This window comes from Tachysurus vachellii, chromosome 1, assembly GCF_030014155.1.
Source record: "Tachysurus vachellii isolate PV-2020 chromosome 1, HZAU_Pvac_v1, whole genome shotgun sequence".
In the NCBI taxonomy this organism is placed as follows: domain Eukaryota; kingdom Metazoa; phylum Chordata; class Actinopteri; order Siluriformes; family Bagridae; genus Tachysurus; species Tachysurus vachellii.
In genome coordinates this window covers 5,381,190-5,396,069 of record NC_083460.1, presented here as the reverse complement: position 1 = coordinate 5,396,069, position 14,880 = coordinate 5,381,190, and the positions used below count along the sequence as shown (strand labels likewise).

Sequence of the window (14,880 nt, the reverse complement as noted above, 5' to 3'; positions counted from 1 at the left end):
CCTTTGTCGTTTAAAACACTCATAAGTCAGAACAATATTGTACAGAACTAATTACAACCACCAATAATAATAATGAACCGAAATGAGTCCCATGGAAACATTAAAATAGGAATATTAATATAATAACAATAACCAGTGTAGGTCGCTGTCCATTCAGCACTACACCCCTAAATGAGCCACGGTTTCATGGACATTTCTCTCGTTCCTTTGCTCACTGTCAGGTTCTGATCACCCTTTCCATCAACAACACGCCAAACAAACGCGCTGCTCTTGGAAACCCACGTGACTCTCATGCGCAGACCAATCCGGCGACGCCGTGCGCCTCGAGACCATCTCACCACGTAACGGAGTCAACGCCGTACATAAAAAAGATCGATCATAAAACAAAAACGGAATGAAACACAACACAACACAACAAACCGTACTGTCTTGGATGATCAATTGGCCTTCACAAGCGCGCGTGATTTAACAAGCAGCATCAGCCATACAGGCTCGCGCCACCGTTTTCACATACATGCCTTATTCCTTCGTACTCTGGTTGTACATCTTATCAAAAAACCTACGCAATCACATATTTTACATATGTAGCACAAACCTACTCATAAATATCACAAACAGCAGAATTCACTTCTCTACCAAGCACCTTAACGAGCAAGGGGGAATCTCGCGCAGCATGTCGATTCTCCCCCCGCCCCCGCCTTCCCCGGTAAATCTCCACGGTTTGCACGCGGCCCCTCTGTCGGCGGATGTCGAAGTAGGTGGAATTAGTTTCTACATTCGGTTCTCTAGCTTTATGATATTTCATAAACTCATACAGCTAGATAACCAAAGAGAAAAACTAATCCGTGCGTCTTAAAGGGGCCGCCGCGCTCCCGAGGCCGCCTATGCCGTGGTCACATGGTGCCATTGCACTCGCTGTGTGTGTGTGTGTGTGTGTGTGTGTGTGTGTGTGTGTGTGTGTGTGTGTGTGTGTGTGTGTGTGAGGAAATTGTTCTGAGGAACTGTTTATTATACATACAATAATATATAACTGAATTTTAGATTTGCAGGCATGCACCACAAAAGTTTTTTTTTTTATTAAGACAGTGCTATGGCTCGATGGCACGCGCGAACGAACACACGCACACACCTAGCTCTGTAATTTAGAGAGAGAGAGAGAGAGAGAGAGAGAGAGAGAGAGAGAGAGAGAGAGAGAGAGAGAGAGAGAGAGAGAGAGATTGTATACATGTATATATGAATAAATTGACTTAGTTACTTGTGAATCGAGTTTTTAAAGGCTGAGTTAAGCACATCATGACCTTTTCGCCTGTCACACTAGTGATGCCAGAGCTAAAAAGCGTGTGCTCGGACAATTTAAGTGGATAGTTTTCAGTTTCAACAACAATTCTAACTGTCTACAGGATCAGAACAGAATTTCATGTAAAATACTACACCGATCAAAAAAGTCGAACACTACTACTACACACACAAAGTTGGCAAAGCTACCGTTATTGTCACCCGTATTATACAATATGACCAGTACACTGAACCACTTGCATTGCATTCATTCGTCAATGAGTCATACTTTAGTATCACAAACTATACAACCTCTCCGATTACGTACGCACCTCTCAGTAGCGCCAAATGCGCAAAATCCGCGTAATCCTCATCAACGAGCTGGCAAAAGCAGAATGTCTCTGTATTCGCTCTTGTCTCAGTAACAAATTATGTCGTTGTGCGTGAGATAGAAAACACTCTCACACACACACATATACGCACACAATACACGCACACAAACATACATATACAGACTACCGGGATCGAGTGGAGGAAGCAGAGCGAGCGCTCTCACCACTGCTGTCCTTGGTCCCTGTGTCCCCGCCTCTTCTCTCTCTCTCTCTCTCTCTCTCTCTCACACACACACACACACACACACACTCGCTCTCTCTTTCTCTCTCTCTCTCTCTCTCTCTCTCTCTCTCTCTCTCTCTCTCTCTCTCTCTCACACACACACACACACACACACACACTCGCTCTCTCTTTCTCTCTCTCTCTCTCTCTCTCTCTCTCTCTCTCTCTCTCTCTCTCTCTCTCTCTCTCTCTCTCACACACACACACACACACACACACACACACACACACACACACACACACACACACACACGCTTAACAAAGCACTTTACATTACACTAAATTGAAAGTGACCCGCTTCCTAAAAGAAAACTGATAATAGCAAAATACAAATAATAAAAAAAGTATTCACCAATTTTCGGTCTATAGGCTATCTAGGATCAGTAATAAAAATCAACATTATTAGTGGCCATTATCATAACAATAAATTGACTACAAAATGATTAGCTGGAAATAATACTGACTGTATTTCTGGACTTATATATTTACTGGAAAATATAATCAATATATAACCAAACCGCCTTAAGTCGAAACCCAATGCAAAATACCCAGTGCTGAATTGACAACACGTAGCTACAACGTCTCAGTGCAAAAGCCAATTTAAGAGACAAATAATTATTTAAAAACAAATCTGCTTAATTTGTTTTCACATATCTTATACCCTGTTATAATTCAAAATGTATAAACATTTCTTGGTTATTCTTCCTTTTACCAAACATCCTGCATTTCCAATGGAAAAGACAGGATCCAAAACTGTATTACTCTTTAAATATGCAAGCCTACTTTAAATCACACAAACATTCACACAGTCCGGATGCCTGCCTTCGTAATGGCATTCTCCATGGCTGCATGCCTATAATTTACAGTATGGAATGTACCACAGGGCAGAGAAAACGGGGGTGCTACTCAGTAATACAAACACAAATCTACAGCGTTAAATTAGCTCTACATTTGTGTGCAACCGGATGTCTTTGAATACTGTAGGAGGGGATTCAGGAGTATTTAGAAAAGTGGCATTTATTCGGAATCATCCATCAGTCCTGTTGAGCTTTAGACACAGTCCTGCTCAGGCCTTAGTAAACATTGAACCATGTAATCTGGAACATATAGGCTAATGCTGGTTACATATATATTCACCATCGTTTTATGTTGCAAAGCGATTCATTTATGACGATAAAAATATTACTAGCACAACGTCGCAGAATGACGCAATTTTAAATTAAGGCTTCTTTTTTCGATCAAGGTACATTTTAAAACCGCGTTTACAAGCTCTTTGTTGAATTGAACAGATATTTAATTGTAGATTTAGTGAGAATTTCTGTGACGCTAAGAGATATATTTAAGAATATATAGTTACTTTTCAATTTGGTGTGTGTGTGTGTGTGTGTGTGTGTGTGTGTGTGTGTGTGTGAGCGTGCGCGCGCGTGTGTACTATACAAAAGTATACAGAGAGTGAACAGCATTATAACTTACTTTGCCATTTTTATGTCCAAATTTTATTTCCAATCCTCATATTAGTTGAACAAATAGTTCCTCCGTCATCCACATAATTGTCAATCTAAGTTTTTTTTTTTTTAGCTTTTGGTTAAAATTGTAATTCACTAAAATATACCAAAATATATTTTTTACGAAATCAATCATTAACTCTTTACTGTATTAATATACATCACAAAATAATACTAACATTAATATGATATAATCTGATACTTTTGTGGGCCTTATGACAGTACATTTAAGATATTTTATAAATATCGATGTTATAGATTTAGAAGATTTTACTGATTTGAAACATTTTTAAAAGTTGAAATTTTACATTAGTAGAAGATAATAGAAGATAATAGAAGATTAAAGCAAAATATGCTTGCATTGAGTTAATCAGAAAATGTACACTGAACACTGCCAAAATGTGTGCTATCTTTTTATTCCTAAAGAAAGAATATGACTGTAATAATAATAATAATAATAATAATAATAATAATAATAATAATAATAATAATAATAATAACAAAGTTGAAAATATTCCCTATTCCACCTGTTGATGTCTATCAAATGTAGTCATTAAAAAGGTCTTAACAAAAATTCTTGGCAGTGGATGTTTGTAAAGCTCTACGTTTACTGAGGCTAATAAAAGAGTGAAAAGGCATTGTGTGTAATGCTGTAATTGAACTAAAGGATCGGAGACCCGTCTTTCTGTCTGTCTCACTGTACCGCTGTGTCTCCCTGTCCTCGGTGCTGAAACGCTCTGTTAATATGTGCGTGCGTATGTGTGTGTGTGTGTGTGTGTGTGTGTGTGTGTGTGTGTGTGTGTGTGTGTGTGTGTGTGTGTGTGTGAGAGAGAGAGAGAGAGAGAGAATACATTAAAATGTCCGACATTACACTGTGTCCTATTTTTGTTGCTATCATAGATCATAAAATCATAAATGTAGATCTACATAGCAATTTATTTCTTTGGTTTTAGGAAATGTATTATTATATTTATTGGTTTCGGAGGTTGGGTATTTGACTTCTACTAGTTTGTTGTACCTTTATTTTTAATTTCATAATTTCAATACTATGATAATAAAGGTAGAAATTAAATAAAGGTAGAACAAAAGAGATAATTGAAATAAAATAAATTGGTAGATTTATTACGACAGAAAACCATTAAGTATACTATAAAGGTCACTCTCCTAACAATAAGCATTCTTCAGTTTTCCCCAAACCTTAAATATTTCTTGCTATGAAGAATTTTCTTTTTAAATGTTATTTACTTGTAACTATTATATAGTTTTAGGGCTTACAGCACTTGTTGCTTTGTAGACCTATTTAACAGTGGTCATGTTCAAGTCGTTTGGCATTTTATAAATAATACAGACATCAATTACTAATTAGATATTTCATTTCATACAAAGCACAATAATAAATTAAGCATAAACGGTAACAAATGTAAATATGAGCAGTTTTCAGAATTATATAGGCCAAGATAACATAGAAATTATTCTAGACATACTGATTAAAAGCCTTCTTCATTATAAAATAAAAGAGACCCCTCAAATAATTCCTATTAATCCCCCTGAAAAAAAAACCTCTCTCTAAATAGAAAAGCCCAAGAAAAAAATCTTCCCACAAACAAGTGACCGAGAAAAAAAAACATTAACCCCGCAAAGAAAGAAGTCAACATCAAGTTCAACAGCGCGCGCTGTTCCTCATTAGCATATGAATACTGTCTGCGCGAGAAAGTCTGGCCCCGCCCCATTTTCCCAGGCCCGTGCGCTCCTCATCGCCTATTAAAGCCTGAAAAGCCTATTTATATTGCAAATCACCCATTTGTCCTATGGAACTGAAACAAATATGACTGCATCCCAAATGGTTCTCTGCACGAACCATTCATATTTTCAACTCAGGGTAAAAAAAAAAAAAAAATTCCCTCTCATCAAATCTTAAAATTCCTAAATGTTCCAGTGCTTCAGAATTAAATTGCTTCACAATTTTCTCATTCTTAGTTTGCTCATTTAAAAATACTAGGCTGATCATTTCAGTGCTTTAAAAATCAATTCTCTTATTTCCTGCAGCCTGTTAAATGTACTGCATCTCTAGTCGACGTGGACCCATTTGAGAAGCATGCATTTTAAACTGACTAAACCCTAGCAAATAAATCCTTTAGCACTGGAAGACTACAGATTAACTCCTAGTAAAACATCCTATAAGATTACATAACAAGCTGTATGGACTACTATCTATACGAGTTAAAAGGTTCTTTTTTGTACTAGAATAATCTATCCAAAATGCTTTTAAAATGCATGCTCAAAACAACCTACACCACAACACTGACATTGTCTATATGACATTATTAACATAGGGAAATAGAGAAAAAGTGCTCACCTTGACCTCGAGTCGAGAGGAAAGAAGTTAGCTAGGGTGAGTCCACCCACTATGTTCAGAGATGCTACATCAAAACCCCATACACTCCCACACTAAATAGTACTTTTAGCATAATGTCACAAGCCTTATGTGACTTGTTCCATTTATACCCCAGGTATAGTTTATCCGTATCCAGGGCAATCCGAGTGACCACGACGGTTTAAATTATTTAGCCTTTTTCTTTTTACTCTAAACACCTGTTTCCTTCCGGTTAATTAATGCGCTTTCTTTTGTCTTTAATTGTATAAAATCAAGCGAAAGTGACGAGGGAGAGATGAGCGTGAGGGCGAGAGAGCGCGAGAGAGGAGAGAAGGAGAGAACGCGAGAGAATGACGTAGGAGCGCGCGAGGGATGGATGTGTGTGTGTGTGTGTGTGTGTGTGTGTGTGTGTGTGTGTGAGAGAGAGAGAGAGAGAGAGAGAGAGAGATGTGGGGGTGGGGACAAAATGTTCTTTAAATGCACAATACTCTCGATTTTCATCCGGGAGGACAAAATGGAGACTGTTAATTGAATCTAATGACCAAAAACGAATTTTTAAACAATTTTTTTCTCTAATTGTCGACGTTTATTCAAAATAACATTTCTGTGCCATTTCTATTCCTTTTCCATGCAAATCCAGAAAATATGTCGGTTTGATTGCCACAAACTTATCTGCTATGCGTAATAAACGAGTGAAATAGGTGAACTATAGGCTTCTCGTGAGCAAACCTTATCAAGCACGTGCAAAATCTCTATACCTTACGTTTGCTGATGATCCAATACAATTCAAATTTCACCAATACCAAACAGTATACTCTGTATATTGCATTAGCGAATTTAATATTTTTAGGCTATAAATCAGGTATGAAAGCTATAAATCAGGTATGTAGACTACAGTGCATAGAGTTCACTGCAGTTACTTTGTCGAAACCCTGTCATTCAGAGCATGCAATGCATGTCGATAGCATTTTGACTTTCACATTCTCTCTCTTTTTTTAAGGAATAGAAAACAGGATGCCATTTCGGACACAATGCAAGGACAATCCATTTGACTGAATAGATATATTGCCTGGTTTTCTGTCTTTTTTTTTTTTTTTTTTTGCATTGACGTGCTGTTTATATTATATTCACAATCAGTTTTGTGTTTTAAGACTACTTGTTAAGTACAATATACAATAAATATATATATATATATATATATATATATATATATATATATATATATATATATATAAAACAAATATATATATTGTATAAATACAATATACAATAAATAAATAGATATAATAAATCCAATATACGATGAACTGTATGTATATATATATATATATATACATACAGTTCATCGTATATTGGATTTATTATATCTATTTATTTGTTGTATTCGTTTTGGGACTGTGCTCATGTGTTTATTGGTCTTATTAGGAACACAATGCAGATTATATGAATGAGTTTCAATTATATAAATTATATGAATGAGTTTCAATTAATTAAACAACGTTTTTATTTCTACTATAGTTCTTTTGTTTCCGCAAATCTGCCTGGTTTCAATATTTTCATTTTCCACAACAATCACACATTATAACATGCGATTTGTATTTATAATGATAAACGGACAATCCACGAACTGGGGGGAGAGATGCAGGGAGAGAGAGAGAGAAAGGGAGAGAGGGGGAGAGAGAGAGAGAGAGAGAGAGAGAGAGAGAGAGAGAGAGAGAGAGAGAGAGAGAGAGAGAGAGAGAGAGAAAGAGAGAGAGATCTCGGGAATTGTCTCGAAAACATTCCTCATTTGGCTCGTTAAATGCAAAACTGGTGTAAAAAGGATTCCAAGTGGAATCCTTTAGGAGCCATTAATTAACCAATAAACCCTTAAAGAAAGCTTGAATGCCAAGATTGTTTGAGATTATATTGAATTTATCTGAAAAGAAAAAAAAAATGCATATATTAAGTGTACTCTGTTTTGTTATTGAACTCTATCTTAACTGCATAAGGTCAATTTACACATCTATGTCTTGGAAATGAAATTATATCCTGAGCAACTAGTTTTATAAAGGATTTTTACCCTTTAAACACTTTTGTTGATCTCAGAATTTTCTTACATTTCTTATAATCAATTAGGTAAATGTAGGCTGAGCAAATATTATTATCTATATTGGAGTTCGTGCAGTTTTACAAATTCTCTGCCTTGATGAGAAATTGTACAAAATTAAGTACAAGAGAAACATAAAAACAAATCAAGGATTATGTTTTGCAGAGCTTTTTGTCAGCTATAAGGTTAATAAGAGCATCATTTTCTCTGTTGTGATTTTCAATATGCAACATGTGAGTCTTTTATACTATATATTCATCTACAATGAAGACAATTTGACTTTAAAGTTTTTGCATGCCTTTTATTATTTCTAATCAATACCGAAGACCAGTTTAGACTGATGTTCATATTTCTTATATTGTTTTAATTTCCTGTTTTTTCTTATTTACTTTTTTAATTTTCCTTTTCTTTCTTTCTGTCTTTCTTTCTTTCTTTCTTTCTTTCTTTCTTTCTTTCTTTCTTTCTTTCTTTCTTTCTTTCTTTCTTTCAGCTGGACATGTGGTCACATTCATCTCACATGCATTTCCTATACAAAAAAGCCACATAGAAACACAGAGTCTCTAACAATTCATTTATGATTTGTTAAAAATGATTATGATTTGTTAAAAATGTATTTTACATTCAATAGCACTTTAATTTAATACATTTATATATACATATACATTTATAGAACATTTTATTCTAGACTGTGTGTAGTTATTACACTGGTGGTGTAATAATACATATTGACATCATATATATATATATATATATATATATATATATATATATATATATATATATATATATATATATATATATATATATATATATATATATATACATATCACTTTTAATATAGATGTACAGTAAGCCTAAAGTCTTGAGTGATTTCTTTGAGTAAGTCACACTAAGTGGTATATTTGGGGAAAAATGAATACCTTCAGATACTTACTGTTAATTACAAGCTAATGAACATCATTTGAACTTTAGTTAAATAAAAATGTGTTTAAGTATAATGCCATATAGGTATAATATAATAGTGTAAATGAATTAAGAACACACACACACACACACACACACACACAGACACACACACACACACACACACACACACAGACACACACACACACACTAGCTAATACCATTTCTTGTCTGTTATCATATTTCAGTTTAATAGAAAAAAATTCAAATAGAACAATCTAAATATGTTTATCTTTATATACAGTATATATAATTTTTAAAAGTATTTCTATGTGTAATTAGATTTACCATAGCCGATAAAATCCATCCATCCATTTTTCAAATTTCTATATTTTTATATTCGAATCTAAATAAAAAATTATGATTAAAAATGATTAAAATATATTATATTATTGCAATTAATGAATGTATCAAAATTCTCTTCTATTTTTTAAATTTATGTTTAATCTATAAATAATTTCTTTTATAATTATATTAACAATTTCTCTCTGTTTTGCACTATTTTGACATTTCTTTTTTCTTTCTTTTAATTACAGATTTTTTTGCCATCAGAATGATATCCTGTGTAAGATTAGACATGTGCACATTTGTATCCTGTAATATGTGCAGTGTTTATCTTTTACCCAGAAAGGTGTGTGTAGTGTACCTTTAAAGATTTACTTTAATCCATTAATGTACTGGAAATGATTGTTAAAAATATGCTCTCATTGAACAAGATTCATATCTTTAAAGGAGGCACCTTGTGAAAAGGAAAGCTACAGTTTAATATAATGTGGAGAGTTTAATAATGAAGTTGAGATTAAGATGCTATGAAAAATGTGAACAAAAGATAACGATGGGTTGCAGACTCTCCTGTATACCATTTGAACCTAATTATTAAATATGATGTTTTCAATATTTACCTCTTTATTCTAATGCTGGTGTAAGTGCAGTATGTTTTAGAGTTGTTTATTCCTTCCTCTACATTATTAAATTTTTTTCTATTTCTATTTTCTTTCTATTTCTGTTTATTTTTCCAGTAGCTGTGGTTTTTATACTGCCCGCTTTAATAAATGTAGATATTAATCATGTAAAAAGAGAATCAGGTATCTACCACAGCACCTGGACACACACACACACACACACACACACACACACACACACACACACACACACACACACACAAACACACACGTTGTGTTAAGCATGCAGCTCTGTAGTAGGTCTTTGCTTTCATTAGCTGATGATTCGGACCTCCAGCCTGTACACTCTGCAGCTGTGTTTCCTCATGCAGCATTCACTAATGTCCACTTAAGGAACTTTCTTTAACTGCTTATAATTTATAATTCCCAGTCACAGATATAGTTGTTATTGAGCAGTATGCAGGTTCTGGAATTCCCTCTTATTCCTGAGCTATTACATAGTAGTAACTATGTCATAGTAATAGTAATACATTTCTCTATCCAACATGTGTTTAAATTACATACATGGATAGTTGTATTTGTGTTGGATGTGGAACTGTAGCAGTTAAATATATCATGGTCCTGATACATGTAATAGAAATTTGAATTCACTTGAAAATGATGTAAAGTCTCTTGCTCAATTGCTGTAGCTGAAAAGCCACACAAGTCATAAGCATTCTATCACATAATGACATTACTGCAAGCCTAATGTCAGAGAAATGTGGTGCATCACTTAGATGAGCAATAAGTGTTATGTTTACTTGCATCTTCTCATTTTTCTCCCTCCTTCGAAACTTTTCTTTCATTGAGTTTCACATTTATGCTAACATAACAGCTTTTTTTTGTTTTTCAATTCCAGATGCAAAAATAGGCAACAGATGCAAATCGAATGCCCAACATTACTAAATAATGTCATAGATGGCTAAAGAATATTCTAGATGCCTATAGAATTATGAAGATCATTCAAAATCACATAGATGACTAAAGGATTTCTTAGATAGCTAAAGGAAAGCCCAAATGACTAAAGACAACTAAAGGATTTCCTAGTCAACTAAATTATGATATAGATGATAAAATATGTCTTACGTGATTAAATGATATCCTAGATGAATAAAGTATATGCTTGATGTCCTACAGTAGGTGAATAAGGACATCCTAAATGAATAAAGTGCAGTCCTAGTGACTGCACTAAATATCCTAGTGCAGTCATGCTATTAAATATAGAAATATATCCAATAATGTTATAATAATTTGATAATACTAAATGTCCAAAATCTCAAAGTGCTTTACATAATAGATTAGGAAAATACACAAATTAATAAATCAATGCACAGTCAAAATGTTTTTTTTTATATAATTTTGTCCTGAGAATCTAAAAAGAAGCTACTTTTGTACAAAACGTATCTAATTCCAAGCCACATAGCTAACGAGCTAGTGAAAACACTAATTAGCAGAATCAGCTAATACATTTGGACTTAAGAAGGTGAGCTGACGGTGAGGTACAGAAGAATAGAGTATGTCTGGAATCAGCTGGAACCAAATTCCTTGTGTGTGTCAACACATTTGGCCATTATACCTAATTCTGATTATAATTACTCTGCCATTAGCAGCATTGATTGTTTTTGTCCTGTCATTTTATTACATTTTGATCTTAATATCCACAATCCAGCCTACAGATAATTCTCTAGCTATTAAATCACTTGGTAGGAAGTAAAGTTTTCAGTTTTGGTCTATGAGCAGTATTATAGCTGTTTGTACACATACACACACACACACACACACACACACACACACACACACACACACACACACACACACACACACACGAAGTGTCACGTGGTGTTTAAAAAAAAAAAAGAAAACCCAGCCTATTAGCTTTATTAGAGCATAGGCTCACACACGTGTGCCCTAGTATAGCTAATACGATAGTTTCTTTGAACACCACGTGACATGCACGAGGTCCTTTATGCCAAGACAATACTAATGACGCATTAATCAAAAGATTTCACATCGTACTTCATAATATATAAACAAAATTGATGCAGAAATATATAGAAACAAGGCAATAAAGCCTAATCATTTGACTTCAAATGGAAGTATATAAACATACACACAAATTAAAAATACACAAATGCAACACGTTAATGTAAAAAAAAACAAAAAAAAACATGCAAGTAATATAGTAGTGCACAGCAAATTAATTCACCTGAACATGACACATGGCCATGCAAAGAAAAAAGTTATAAAAATGTTAAAAACTCTGAGCACGGCTTATATTATTATTATTATTATTATTATTATTATTATTATTATTATTATTTTATTATTATTATTATTATTATTATTATTATTATTATTATTATTATTATTATGTAAAAAAAATAAAAGACAAAATATATTTTTTCAGTTCTGACTCTTAATATTTTTAAAAGTTACATTTGGTTGTCCTGGTAACCAGTGTAATCTATTAAAACTCAGCTTTATGAAATGAGTGAAATAAACTTACACAGAGGAACTGGGTGTGATCTCCGGGCCTTTGGGAGGAAAAAAGAGAAAGTTTCCCTCCTCTCTCGCTTTTTAACTGAAGCCAGGCGGGAGTTTATGCAGATGAGCGACGACCCGAAGTGGCGCGTGTGAATAGCGGCGGGTGGTGGGGGCCTCGCGCCTCCGTTCCCACGCGCACGCAAAGCCCGACGGTCAAGTTCAAGCTCGCGCCCCGTACACGCCCCAGAGCGGCGGCCCCCATTCAGCGCGAGACTTTGTCTCTGAATGCTGATGCTAAAATCACTCACTGTGCTGTAGGATGATTTAAAGGCCCAAGAATAATAATAAAAAAAAGAAGAAACGAGCAAAACTAAAAAAAATAAAATAAAATAATAAAAAATTAAAATACGCATTTACGATGAAGCAAAGAAATAATAATTCGAATTTACACATTTCATATGGAAATAAAAATGTGAAATTAATTAATTAATAAATAACATTACTCAGTTTGCTTTAAACATTCTTACTAAAATAAATTTTATTGTGCAGAAACATATAAATCAACAGATTCCACCAACAGCAGTGAATTTACAGATTTTATTTTGCATCTAAACTGTAAACCTGTGATTTGTCTGCATTACTGTGTTACATAACATGATAATGAATGCAGAAACAGATCCAAATTCAGCACGTGTATGAGATATGCCTGAGAATGTGGACAACTGTGTGTGTGTGTGTGTGTGTGTGTGTGTCCGTCCAAAAAAATCCTATTTACAATATTATATATAAAATGTGTAAGATGTGTAAAAGTATTTTTAAATAGGATTTTATTTTGTCAAAAAATATATATTACCCATAGCATGTTATCAACATTTTTACTATACAGGATACATGTGTCTAAACTACAGGGTGTATCTGTATCTGTGTGTGTGTGTGTGTGTGTGTGTGTGTGTGTGTGTGTGTGTGTGTGTGTGTGTGTGTGTGTATGTGTGTGTGTGTGTGTTCGTGCATGTGTGTGTGAGTGTGTGTGTGTGTGCTTGTTTTTGGTGCTTACATCCTTTATAAATATTTCTGTTAATAAATTGCATATAGTACATATGTCAATAGCTGTGTAAAGGTACAGAATATAAATAAAAAAGTAAAAAATTCAATTTACAATATTATATATAAAATGTGTAAGATGTGTAAAAGTATTTTTAAATAAGATTTTATTTTGTCAAAAAATATATATTACCCATAGCATGTTATCAATATTTTTACTATACAGGATACATGTGTCTAAACTACAGGGTGTATCTGTGTCTGTGTGTGTGTTTGTGTGTGTGTGTATGTGTGTGTGCGTGTGTGTGTGTGTGTGTATGTGTGTGTGTGTGTGTGTGTGTGTGCATTCCAACATTGTATCTGAGTTGGCCTACAGAGATACGAATTTTAATATGTTTAATTTTCAAATGTATTATAGCTGCAAAAACCATGCAGCTGCTGCAGCTGTCCTGAAATAGAGCAGTAATCATATAGAAGTATTCTTTTTTTTAGAAATTTTAGAAATATTATTTATTTTTTATTTCTTCAGAATAAAACAAATAATTTTTGTTTTTTATTTGATGCATATCGTAGTGTTGATTACCTCAAAATTACAACCAAGAACATTGATAGATTTTTTTCTAATTAATGTCTAGAATACGAATCACACCCACAGTCTAACATTGTCTGTGAGAATGTCTGGGTTTAAGTTTCTCTCTCCGGCCCCTCATATATATTCCTGATGTGTGTGAATTGTGTATGTGCGTCTGAAGAGTGTGAGATGTTTATGTGTGTGTGCCGGGGTAATTGTTTCACACACTCTCAGGCTCATTTGCATATATTAAAATGTGAGATAAAGAATGAACATGCACACGTCAGACAGATGACTGGCACACACTGAGGGTGCTTCCCAGACATGTCTGTCCATGAGACTGTGTGTGGAGTGTGTGTGTGTGTGTGAGAGACAGAGGGCGAGAGAGAGAGAAACCAGAGACCTGACTTAATATAAGATGATTAGTGTTATTAATCATCGATGGATATTATAGAGCCATGTATCGATATTATACAGTTACTGTGTATTGTGAGTCGTTAAAACCTTAATAAAGTCACAAATATGTAGAAGGAAATAATGCAAGCCCACAATTTTCACCAGAAATGTGTTGTCCCAGAACATTATGTCATATCACAGATATTCTTTAATTTGTAGAACTTCTGGTTTAAGGAAATCCTGGTTTAAGTCTGGTTCAATCGTGGGAAAGAGACATAACAAACATATGTCAGGGCTCTTGTCTAGCCAGACTATAATTGCCCTGTTCAGACCCCCCCTCTGCTGTCTTCTCCTGCAGCCTGATCCTTCTCCAAATGGTGTCTGGCTTTGTGACCTTACTACCTTTCACTGCATATATGTTTAATTAGCTGGACAATATATGGGAAAATTTAGTGAAAAGGTCCTCCATTTTGTTCCTAGCATTCTCTGGGCAAAATGGCAAATATTTACCTGTAGAAACTTCAGTCTAATATCCTACACAATTGAGAAGTAAATATCCTTAACGAAGTCATAAGCAGTAAACTATTAGCAATGAGAAACATTTTGATGAAATGTTCCTTAGATTA

General features: G+C 34.3%; 1 long non-coding RNA gene across 1 annotated transcript in view; it reads right to left on the bottom strand.

Annotated features, from left to right (window-relative positions):
* LOC132861175 (uncharacterized) overlaps positions 1-6,075 on the bottom strand; it is a 28,870-nt gene extending 22,795 nt beyond the window's left edge. The window contains exon 1 of the long non-coding RNA XR_009649902.1: positions 5,752-6,075. This is a non-coding gene — a long non-coding RNA (uncharacterized LOC132861175). The remainder of the gene's footprint in view (positions 1-5,751) is intronic.
* Positions 6,076-14,880: the final 8,805 nt, after the last annotated feature.